At 38.0% G+C, this 12,923-nt stretch overlaps 1 protein-coding gene across 6 annotated transcripts in view; it reads right to left on the bottom strand.

Annotated features, from left to right (window-relative positions):
• Dock10 (dedicator of cytokinesis 10) overlaps window positions 1-12,923 on the bottom strand; it is a 204,911-nt gene that overhangs the window by 125,974 nt on the left and 66,014 nt on the right. The window lies entirely within an intron of this gene.

Raw genomic sequence — 12,923 nt, 5'->3', positions numbered from 1 at the left:
TCTTCAGAGAAGTTTCTCTTTAAGTCTTTCGCCCACTTATTTATTGGGCAGTTGTTTCTTTGAGGATTTGTTGTTGGGGGATTTAATTTTTTGAGTTCCAAGTATATTTTAGATATGAGACCCTTGTCTGTTATATGGCTAGTGAAGATCTTCTCCCAATCCGTGGGCTTTCTATTAATCTTGCTAGCTATGTCCTTTGCCATGCAGAAGCTCTGCAACCTTATGCAATCCCATTTGTCCAACCTTTCTTTTATTTGTTGTGTTTCCGGGTCTCTATTCAGAACATTTCAGCCTGAGCCAAGGAGACCTAGGGTTTCTCCTATTCCATCCTGTAATGTTTTCAGAGTGTCTGCTTTGACTTCGAGGTCTTTGATCCATTTGGAGTTGATTCTGGTGCAGGGTGATATATAAGGATCTAGCTTTAGTTTTCTACAAGTAGTTGACCAATTTTGCCAGCACCATTTACTGAAGAGGCTGTCTTTCTTCCATTCTATTGTTTTAGCTCCCTTATCGAAGATTAGATGGCTATAGGTCTGTAGGTTCATTTCTGGGTTTTCAATTCTATTCCATTGGTCCTGAGGTCTATTCTTATGCCAATACCAAGCTGTTTTGATTACTATGGCTTTATAATAGAGTTTGAAATTTGGTATTGATATTCCTCCAGCAGTATGAACATTATTTTTAATATAATGTTATTGTTACTAAAGTGTTGCACAGAGAGGGTACCATTTCATAAGTCAAGTAGTAAATACAATTCTTTTTGGACAATGTCACCCCTTTCTTCTCTTTTCCCCACTTTCTCCCTCCTGTTCCTGCCCACAGTTGCATAAACATAATCTTTTTTTTTTCTGCTGCTGGTTCTAGGGCTTGAACTCTGGGCCTGGGCACCGTCCTTGAGTTTCTTTTGTTCAAGGTGAGCACTCTACTGCTTGAGCCACAGTGTCACTTCTGGCTTTTTTGAGTAGTTTATTACAGATAAGAGTCTCATGCACTTTCCTGCCTGGGAAGGCTTCAAACCATGATCTAGATCTTAGCCTGCTGTGTTGCCAGGATTACAATGCCCGGAGATGAATATGATTTTTTAAAACTCATTTTAACAAGTGCTAAAACTTAGCAAGAGATCATTACATTTGCTTTCTACATTTTATTTTAAATGAGTAGGATTACATATTATATAGTAATTCAGTATCCTAGTCTCCATGAACTCATTTAATAAATAAGACAACCCTGACTATGCACTCAAAATTATTCTAAATAATGAGAATTCCAAGCAATGAACAAGAGACAAAAATCCTTGCCCTCTTTCACCTTCATTATTGTGAAGGGCTGGTCAACAAACACAAAAATAAGGAATATATGATGTATGTGGGAAAATACTAGTATCATAAAAATAAAGCAGAGGTGGAGGATGATTTGGGGAAAGGGAACCACTGTAAATAAAATGCTAAGCATTTTCTTACAAAAAGAAAATTTTCTTACAAAAGAAAATCTTTTGTAAGAAGTAAGATCAAGAACTTAAGAGGACAAGATAATTTGTGCCATTGCAGAAAAAAAATGTCCCTGGATTACATCTTAATTCATATGGCTTTTCTACCCTGGCCCTGGCTTCACCTAGCTCACATAATTTCCTTAAGATAGTATGCTCAAAGTCACTTAAAGTACTTTCATGAATAAACTGCTACACTAGCACATATCCTTTACACAGCAAAATGCACATGAACGCTCAACTCAAGTCATGAGGTACTGTTTTGATCCCAGCTCTAATCTTGTCTCTTCATGTGATCTTGGTCAAATCATGTTATTTATTTGGGTCTCAGACTTAGCTATGGAGCATTCACAATACAGGACTGGCTTAGAAACTGCTACCACAGAATTTCTATTCTTTCTTCCCCAACCTGAGATTTTAGTGGGATACAGCTGCATTGATTGATGGGCCACTGTCTTTTCTTGTTGCGGGCAGTCTCTCCTTTTAACCACGATAAATATGCATATTCAAGCACATTCTTCACACCATTCAGAATAGGCCACAGACTGAAATGAATCCAAGATATCTTCAAATGCAATGAGCAAAAATTAAGAACTACCCTCCCTCATTCCCTTCTCCCTTCCTCTCTCTCTCTTTCTTTAGTTCCTCCTCCAATGGCAAAGGTTTGTTAGGTACTTTACATATCAACTTGACAAGCACTTAATGACATGTCTTCCCATCTGCTAGAGAGGATCAAGGAGTAGCTCCACTGTTCACCTAGATGACAGACATAGAAACAGACTTCAAACTATAACTGTCTAATTCTAAAAAGTCCTATTTGACTAATGTGTGAATTGTTTGATTATTACAGACTTTTTTTCCCTTTAACACATCTGGACCATCATTCTGGGAGTTTGATCGTGGTGCTGTTTCTTCATCAGTCCTAGAGTCACAGCCCTGGTTTTGAATTTTGGTTATGTCTTTTATTTGTAATTGTATTTCAATTGAGTAACTTAAGTCTCCCTTCCCTCCTCTCCCTGCTCCTCCCCTTCCCTTCCCTCCTCTTTCCTTCCTCCTTTTCTCCCTCCTTTTCTCTTCCCTCCCCCCTCCCTCCTTTCCTTCTGTCTTCCTTCTTGAGTACTAGGACCCACCTAGCAGGCCTCACCCCTAGCCCCTTTTGCTTTAGCTTCCTTTTCAGATATGGTCTCACATTTTTGCCTTGACTCTGATCCTGTGATATCTGTCTCCCGCATAGATGGGATCACAGACAGGTGCTACCAGACCTGTTTCCTAACTTTTGTGTTCCAACTGCCCCTAAACCACAATCTTTCCCATTCTGCCTCCCAAGTAGCTGAGATAACTGATAAGCTCATCTAATTCCTTTATTGGTCTAAAGAATTCTGATTTCATTAAGATTAAATAAGATAATTTCAACAAGGCACGTTGAACAAGCACTCAACAAATATATTTTTTTCTGAATGTTTGTCATTCACATTCACAGCAACTTGCTTGTGGAGAGATATTCAGGTCTAGTTATCAAAAGTAATATTTTAATCAAATCATTCTGATTTACTAGGTTTTATGTGTGGTGATAGGTAGGTAAAAGTTAATGTTGGACTAGACGGCTCTTAAGAATCCCTCTAAATCTGTATTTTCTGGGGGTTCTAGAAACACTAGTTCATACTCCAAACACATAGCCATTTCTTCTACAGAGTTATGGCATTTTGGAAATGTTATGCATAGAAAATCGTTCTGTATTCTTTGTTCAAGCCCACACAGTCACTCTAAGAAGATCATTAAAAGCTATTATAATTATGACTACAGCTCCTCTTTGTCCACAAACCGTAAAAATGATCGGTAACAAATTCAGATTCACAGACTACAGCTCTGCTTGCTACAATAAAGTAACGATGCTGGTTTTCCCCAAATGACCTTCCCAGCCCACCACTCCTGTTTGAAAACACAGGCTTCTCATCACCTTTCAAGGGCAGTCTGCAACAGCCAACTCCAGAGCTGAAGTTTGCAACCTCCAGCAAGGGTTTGCCAAAAGAGTTAGTTTTATTCAACACGGATGTCCTGGTGCCATTTCATTTTGTTAAGGTTTATGGGCTTATAATGCTTGTCATCTCTTCCTGCCTCTGTTTAGGCCCAAGAAAGTTAATTGAAGTCAACCAGACTACAGGCTTTTGTCTTATTTGTATAGGAAAATGTCCTATGATCTAGTGTCCATGAATTTCCTGCAGTTGATCATTAAGAGCCACTAGTAATCCACTGAGTTAGACCTTCACAGGGGATGGAGGTTGGTCATCTCGATGGTAAGTAGTAGCACAGATGATTCTGATGGAGATGGAGAAGAGCTGTCAAGTCACCCATGTAGAAGCCATCATTCTGCATGAGTGAAAATGTGGCCTGATCCTTGCTACTCTGACTATGAAGCAAGAACTTCGGGGCCTTGGCTTCCCAAGCTGGAGCCTAGTAGCCCAGAGATACCACCTTGTAAAGGACACATGCACTCCAGAATGACCTTTCATTTGTACTCCACATCCAGACTATATTTGTTGAACTGAGAGCCTCCTATCTCTTTTTTCCTTTAAAAATAACTAAACATGGGGGAGGGGACTAATGGAAGGGATGACAATGACCAAGATGTAGTGTATTCATAAATTGACACGTTAAGTTAAATCATTTAGGATAATAAAATAGAAAAAATATTTTAATAAAACTAATGATGACCCTTTGACCGTCCTAGAAATCGAAATAATTTAGAAAAGAGCAAGTAACTATAAAAGGAACCCTAAAGTACTGTAAAGTATTTTATTTCTCCTTCTTTCTCCTCTTGTGTGAATCAATTCAAACCGTGTTACATACCTCAAATAGCAATTTGAGTTTGGCAGTATAATTTATCCACTTCTTTAAGGGGATGTTTATTAGATTCTGGCTACAGTGTAATAAGCAGGTAACAGATGGCTTTTTAGGTGCAGAAGTATTTCTTCTTTCTGGCTATGGAAGTTTATTAAATTATACAACTAGTTTCTTGGAAGAAGATTAATGCAACTACAAAAGGGGCTTATTTGAGCCTCTCGTCCCCACTGGGAATAATTCTGCATATGTAAAATAATGGTCATGATTTTCATATGCATGCCATTCTTTATAAAACTTAGGAATAATTATGGCCATTGTATAAATACTGAAAATGAAGCGTTATGAAATTGAGCAAATTTAAGTAAATTATGCAATATAGGCAAGGCTGGATAATTTATTGCTTGTAGTAACTTTTCAGAGGGAAAGCAGACACTATTAGCTAAGCCTATGAGAGAACTTCAGACCCAGCCAGCAAATCAGGACATTGGATATTGTAGAGAAAAAGGAAAAATGCTCTAGAAACAGTTAATGAAGTTGTGTGTGTGTGTGTGTGTGTGTGTGTGTGCCAGTTCTGGGGTTTGAACTCAAGGTCTGGATTGTGCATGAGATTATTTGCTCGAGTCTAGCACTTTACCACTTGAACCACAGATTTACTTCCAGTTTTTGGTAGTTAATTGGAGATAAGAATCTCATCAACTTTATTTCCAGGCTGGCTTTTAACTTGGATCCTCAGAACTCAGCCTCCTGAGTAGGTAGAATTACAGATGTGAGCTACCAGCAACATTACTTGATGAGTTTTTTAACCTTATACTACACTCGTGGAGCAGAAGTAAAAATTATGAGTTTGGACAACATAAAATTGTAAGTATAGATATAGCTCAGTTTCAGATACCATGGCAAAATAGTACTTAATGGAGTCTGTTTTTTTTAAAGCATCATATATTAAGTAGCATTATATGTACCTAAGTCTGCATATGCAATGTAAAATAGAATGTCATATCATGGTCTCCTCATAAAAAATCATTTCAAAATCTTTCCTACTTTGAACTTCAAAGTAGAATAAATGTCATTTAGAAGCCTTGTGGATTATAAATTGAAAATGGGTCAAAATATTTGGTTTCTTGTGTCAAAATACTTTCTGTTAAGGGAATTAAATAAATGTTCATAACTGACAACAGTGGCTGGATTAGGAATATACACTCTAATTTCCTAGCGAGTTCTTACCAGTTATTTGTTAAATAATTTGTTAAGATGTGAGTAATGGCAGAAATATCCCGTTCCCAGTATCTTACTGGGAATAGGATCTAATCAGTCTTCCTAGGAGAAACCTAATCCTGGATTGTAATTCAATGCCACTGAAGACTTTCAGTTCAAACTTAAAAAAAATGGGTTCTTTCTTTGTTCTTATAATCCAAGGTCTCTAAACTGTACATCTGTGTTTGCCTGCGTTGTTGAACATTTTAGGATGATTTTTATTGTTCCTGAGAATAAGCCAATTTAGAACTGGAACTGCTGTTCCTATTTGAAAACACAACTGTTATTTCAAGGGCTTTTAGTGAATAGAACATGAATTACCTCCAGATTATTAATGGAAAATACAGAACCATTATGTTTTCTACAGGCTTTTTTCCAGGTATATTTTATCCTAATGCCAATGAAAGCTAAATGTATTTGAACTTATTCTAATCATTTTTATGGGTTTATAACTTTTAGGGTTAAATAGGTAGTGTAGAAAAAATGGGAGACCTAAACTATTTGGTTCTGGCCTTGAGAGAAACGTTCCTATCATATATCAGTAAGATGAGACAAAATATGGAAAACAACAGATTTTGATATCATATTGCTCATCTGAGTTTTCAAGGTCACTAAATAACTTCATTGATGAATAAACTTTATTGATAAATTTACCTCTAAAAAATTACACACAAAATGAAACATCCTTTAGTTTCAAATAAAAGCTATATCCATGAAATGAGAGCCTCAATCTTTTTTTTTATAAGAAAAATCCCCCCCCAAAAGAAAGCTATACACACAACACATACACACACACACTCACATACACACATATTTTTATCTGTACTAAATTTATTTATTAAGAAGTAATTTGACTTCTGGCTTCTTTATAACTTGAGGGTATTTTATTCTTCTTTTCATGTTTGGTAGTACTATGATTTGATCTTGGGACTTTTGACTTTCAGGCAGGAGCTCTACCACTGAGCCATGTTTCCAGTCTTTTTTTCAGATAGGGTTGAACCTTTGGCACTGGCCAGCCTGAAACTGTGTTTTTCCTATCTTTGCCTCCAGAGTAGCTGAGATTACAGGAGTCAGCTACTATACTCAGCCTAGAGCATTTTTGTGGTTGCATTTTTGTCAGTATTCTCCAGGAATTTCAATTGCTCCTATGGCCCTCATCATAGATCACAGCAATTAGTGCTAGCATAAGCAATATCATGCTCACTATGCTCTGGTCTAATGTTCATGAATGCATTAGAATCACTCATTGGCTACCCAGTGTTTCATAATCAAGGAATAACATTCATTTTTACTGAATTTGCTTATACATGCAGACTACACCCTCAAAAACACATTCTTATGCATGTGCCTCATAGTATTCCACATACAAGCTAAAACAATTGTATGGAGTACACTAAACAAAAGCATCAGGCTAAAGAATGACATCTTTATGAATGTAAATGACATGGAGTTCTGAGTTAAACAAAAAGCATATTTCAAGATTCTAACTGTGAAAGAAAGAAAAGAAATGCCCTATTTCCTCACGACAAGATAAATTTCTTTCTAGGTAGATCCACTTCCTTGAGTCAACTAAAATAGGCAGCATGAAATTTACTTTAAATTATGGACAACTCCTATATAATTTCTTCACTGTGCTCAGGACTCAAGATACTTCCTAGCTCCTTTATTTCCATGGAGTCACATAATGTGGAATGTGGCTTTTGCCTTAGCTATTCACACCTTTCATCTGAACTAGTTGGATACTCTTCCAGCTCCTTCCTACCCTTGCTCCTCTATTCCTCCCTCAACCTCCCCCCATCCCTCCATCCCTTTCTTCCTCCCTCCTTTGCTTCCTTTTGGTTCTCTCGGCTCCCGCCTTTTACCTCTCCCTTCTCCTTCTCTCTCTTTCTTTCCCCCTGCCCCCCTTCAAAGTAAGATGTTAGCATCTGTAGATCAGAGTGATTAACTCTCCAAATATCCAAATGGTGGCACAGGAAGAAGAGAAAGAGAATTAACTTCCAATACTATATGAATCTGATTATATCACTTTCCATATAGCAAAATTTTACATTTTTAATTAATTAAACAATGCATTGATGTATCATTTAAGGATCAATACATAGCCTCCTGAACAATTTTTAACTTTACTGGCATGTGCTATTTTGACTGAAGAGTTCTAACATCTTTATTGAGTTTACCTTTCAAGTACCTTGCAGATTAAGGGACAAGAGTATAGTAATGGCTTGTTTGATAACACATCTCATATCTCTTCAGACTTTAACTCACTACACTCAGTTTGTGATTACAACTTCTTAAACTTTACTGTTAAAGACCTGTGAACCATCTCCATCAGGTGGGCGTTGGTGGCTTGCACATATAGCAGGAATATATATATATATATATGTGTGTGTATGAATACATCCATATACACATATACATATATACACACATACATATAATCCCTATTATGTATTAGATATAACATATATATGTTATATATAAAAAAGCCAAGTGATATTGAGAGGTTCTTAGTTCAAGTCCTAGGACCATCACAAAATAAACAAAACAGAATAACAAAAGATCAATGACCTTGAATGACCTGACCCAGTAGACCCAGGTCTTGATCCTTCTTTGGCTCATATACCATTGGTGTAGTTTTTTTTTTTTTCTGTTGATTTGTCTTTATTGTGAAAATGCCGTACAGAGGGGTTACAATTACTTGGGCAAGGTAATGAGTACATTTCTTATCAAGCGATTGTTGCCACCTCCTTTGTTTCCCCTTCCCATCCCTTCCCATCTCTCCCCTCCCCCTGCTAAGGTTGTAAAGTTCTTTTTTCAATATAACGTCTTGTGTATCTCATTGTTGCAATGGGTCCACCTGTATCCTTATTTAAACTATTTGTTTTTTCCCTTCACAAAGTATACCAACATTAAATACAGTGAAAACAGGGGTTATACCATGGGGGGAGGGACATACAAACCAACAAGAAATCATCTTATAAATATGTTAGAAACAATCGCAAGAAAGAAAAACCATTTGAATCCTTACTTTGGCATTCATTTCCCTAACATCAACTTATCTGACCTTTTCTGCTTGTCTCAGACATATGCTAGTTATTGCAAATAAGGGAAAGCATGGGGCCTATGTTTCTTTGGGCCTGGCTTTCTTCACTTAATATAATTTTTTCCAAGTCTTTCCATTTCCTAACAACTGGGGCAATGTCATATAGCTAACCATTGGTGTACTCATATGACTGATCCTGTGATTCTGATTTCTCCTTGCTCTCTTCCTTCCTTCTTCCCATTCTGTTTCTGCTCTCTCTGTACAGTTCATACCAATCCTTAAGTGGGAGTGTAGCTCATCCTACCTCCAACCCAACATTCCTGATATTTTGGAAAAGCTCTTTCAAGCTCGAGACTCATAATTCAAATCCAGAGTGACTGCCCCAGCCACCCTTCTCAGTTTCCTTTCTTCTGGCCCCTCCTTAAGGTAATGGCATAATAGTCCAGGCGTAGCATGCGAGTCATCAACAACCCTTCCTCTGCCTTACTTTCTTTTCACTTCCTGAATTCTGTGAATTCTAACTCCAGAATAGCTTTCATTATTAGCATGCTCACAATTTTTTAGTACATGTCTTTATAATCACTACCAAGGTCATTCAAACTTTCTGCGGCCATACACCCCCACCCCAAAACACAAGCAATACATTCTTTGGTTTGATTTCAATCATTTTTTTTCCTGATACGTGGCCCAATTTTGTTTCTCCACCTTAGTCACACTTTGGGGGTGCGGGTACTTGTTTGATTACGTTACAAAACTCTGAACCCAGGGGCACTGTCTTCCAGGCAAGGGCTCTGCTTTGCCAGCCCAGTGTCATCTGCTTAGAGAGTGACGAATGCTGAGTAGAAACGTTGTCCGATCTTTCTGTCAAACCTTGATGTTCTTTATTTCTTACACTTTAGGTTTGAATGTGATAGATCCACATTCAGTGGAAGAGGGACTGTCTTTGTAAAGAAGTTAGGGTAATTAATTCCATATATCTGAATTGGGAATAATAGCATTAGCAATTTATTTAAAATACATTTAAATTTACTTAAAATACATTAGAGAACTGAGAAGAAAAACCGCAAGGGCTAAAAAGGTTACTCTGATCTATACGAGCATTATTATTTACTTCAAAGATGGACATTGATTATCCTTGTGATTTACTCTACGAGGAAAAGCCCATAGAACAGCCATCACCAGGGTTTGTCTTGGATTATGTCCTAGCATTGAGACCTCTTAGATAACAGTTAACTTGAGTCTAACCATAAGAATGAAGATTGGATGTTTGCTCATGAAAAGAAACTTTTTCTCTTTCTTTTTTCCCTTCCCTTCCCTTTCCTTTCCTTCCTTTCCTTTCTCTCTTTTCCCTTGTTCCTTCCTTCCCAACTTTCCTTCCCTCCCCCCTCCCCCCTTCCTCCCTCCCTCTCTCCCTTCCTTCCTCCCTCCCTCTATTCCTTCCTTCCTTCCTTCCTTCCTCCTTTCCTTCCTTCCTTTCTTCCCTCCTTCTTTATTGGATCTTTGTTGGGGGGGGGGAATTCTCTTTTTCTTTAATAGCATATGCCAGAAAGAAACGCATGTTGAGATGAACCTAACTGAGGATTCTCTTACTTCCACTATATTGTGCCCCAAGTTCTCAAGTGATCTCCTTGGTTCAGACTTTCACTAGCATTTCTCCAAGGGGCTTCTCAAAATATTTTTTCAAAATACTTGGAAAAAATAGGTACTATTTACCCACGATTAAATAAACCTTAGAAACATTTGGTATCATATTCATTTCTAAAGTTGTCTCAATGAATACAAGTAAGAGAGAGACTGCCTATGTGAAACACATAAATAACCCATAGACTTGGCTTTTCAGAGTACTAAGTTTTCTGTTCATCTTTAGTCCTGTTTTGACCTGACACTCCCACTGTAGCATCCCAGTATTTCTTCTTACAATCTTCTTGCCCCATTAATCTGCCATGGTCTGTGTGGAGCCAGGACATAATCTCTGTGTCCCTGTGTGTATGTTCATATGCAGATAGAGACATGGATATTTGCCTCTGCTTGAAAATGCTTTCAAACCTCTTTAGTTCTCAAGTGTTTTGTGCCATGAATAAAGCAAGGCTTGAATTCCTGAATTCATTATTTTCTCCTCACTTCACGTTGCTACTCCTGTAGTGGTCCTGCTTTCCATTAACCAGAAGGACTTTGTTGTGAAAGCAACTTGCTACCTTAGTACGGAGTTGGTATTTCATCAGCCATTCAGCTGAAGTGGTCCCTTGGTCTCTCTTTCCTCTCGAGCTCCGGTATCTCTCCATTCTCTGCTTCCTCATTTTCCTTTGCTAAGACAGACTAAACCAAGAGCTTAGTGTTAATTAGTGGGCTGAGCTTCCAGCCTCCTAGCGTCCCTTTGTGTATATTAAAAAGGAGACTTTGAGATAGAAGTTTTGCTCAGAATGTCTGCGTCCTATTTTTAGATCCTTTAATGGTCCTCTCCCCCACTGGGAGCAATGCTTGTTTTATCCCGGAAATGCTTGATTTTATGTTTTAAATGATTATAGATGTTGATGTTAAGCCACTGATGAGGACCGGATAAAGGCAATTTTCTCAGGTTCTTGTTTTCCAAGTCTTTTCATACTACTGAAGATTTTATTTTCAGAATCTGCATCAAATAGTCCTATATGAAGATGGAGAAACTGAGGCAGACAGGCTCCTAGCTTCTTAAAATTAAAGACATATTTCTTTATTCCTTTATGAGAAATGGAAATATTTTCATCAAGTCAGGCTACTAAGTATACCTTAAAGGAATTTATAAAATGACTAGAGACAATAAAGTAGGTAAGAACATAGAGCCGAGGTCAGGGAACGGGGAGGTTTGCTTCTGACTCTCTGGGGAACAGGAATTCTGTTAATAATTCAAGCACTGTTTTCTAGACTATAGAATGAAGTAGGAATATCCATATCACAGGATGCTCAAAAAATAATCTCAGATGTACAGTGTTGTTTAGCCAAAGCTTGATACTGACATAACCATGAGATAGGTGGTCTGGTAGATTTGGAATAAGAAAAGTATGTAATCATCCATGTGAATAAAAGGAAGATCACAGAAAAGGAAACAGTTCATTTTCTTTAACGCTCATTAAAAAATATGACAAAATTCAAAAGCAAAGAATGTCTACTGCCATTCACAAGGCAGAAGAGAACTGTGAGGGGGCAGTGATATCACAACAATCTCAAAATTCTTATCTAGCATGGCCTGTTAAAACTAGATTCTTGTCATGATTATTTGTCCTTGCTACCCTGCATGGAGCCACTGGACAATTTGGCACAAAGTGAACCAAAAATGTTGTTTAGCATTGCAGCCACGGTAAAGCACGTGCGTGTCCACAAAAACTTGACAAAGGTCTAGGAAATCATTTCAGTGCTGAGTCTGGTTTCAAAGATCCAGCCACTGTTTCTCAGAGTGTGATACACTGGCTATAGAATCACGTGGGCAGGAATAGCAGTGCAGTTGTTAGGGCAAGGACTGAGAAAAGTATTCCTTCCGAAGACGGTCTCCACATGGGAAATTTGTGTACATGGTGAAACCATGCCTCCAGCGCAGCTTTTTGCTGGCCAACTGGAGATGGAGTCTTGCAGATTTTTCTGCTGGGACTGGCTTCAAATTACCATCCTACAATCCAAGTCTCTAGAATAGCTAGAATTACAGGCAGGAACCACTAAAGCTGGGCTTAAAGATTATACATAACTTTTGTCTTATCTCCATGACTATGAGTAATGGACTCTAATCTAGCTGTATTTCCTTGTTTTGAGATGCCTATCCAACTAAAATTTTTATTTGATTAAATCTGCCTAATTTTCCCCTTAAAAATGTTTCCTGCTGGGTGCTGGTGGCTCATGCCTGTAATCCTAGCTACTCAGGAGGCTGAGATTTGAGGATTGTGGTTCAAAGCCAGCCAAGGTATGAAAGTCTGTGAGACTCTTATCTCCAATTAATCACCAGAAAATGGGAAGTGGTGCTGTGGCTCAAAGTGGAAGAGCACTAGCCTTGAGTGAAAAAGCTCAGGGATAGAGCCTAAGCCCTGTGTTCAAGCTCCACAACCAACTCTCCCCCCCCCCCCCAAAAAATGTTTCCTTACAGTTTTTATAACTTTTGTTTCTTAAAGGCCTAGTGTTTTTATTGATCTGGAATTTATTCTTATGTAATACGAGACACCCAACTTAATTTTCTTCCAAGATGGAGAGCCTTGTGAAACTGGTTGAACAATCGACCTTTCCACAGAGATTCTTAGATGCCATCTTTACCATTAATTGAATAGCCCTGCGCTCTCGAAT

Source organism: Dipodomys merriami, unplaced genomic scaffold, assembly GCF_024711535.1.
Source record: "Dipodomys merriami isolate MVZ:Mamm:240054 unplaced genomic scaffold, mDipMer1.0.p SCAF_1, whole genome shotgun sequence".
NCBI classification, from domain to species: domain Eukaryota; kingdom Metazoa; phylum Chordata; class Mammalia; order Rodentia; family Heteromyidae; genus Dipodomys; species Dipodomys merriami.
This window is presented reverse-complemented; position numbering and strand designations above follow the sequence as displayed.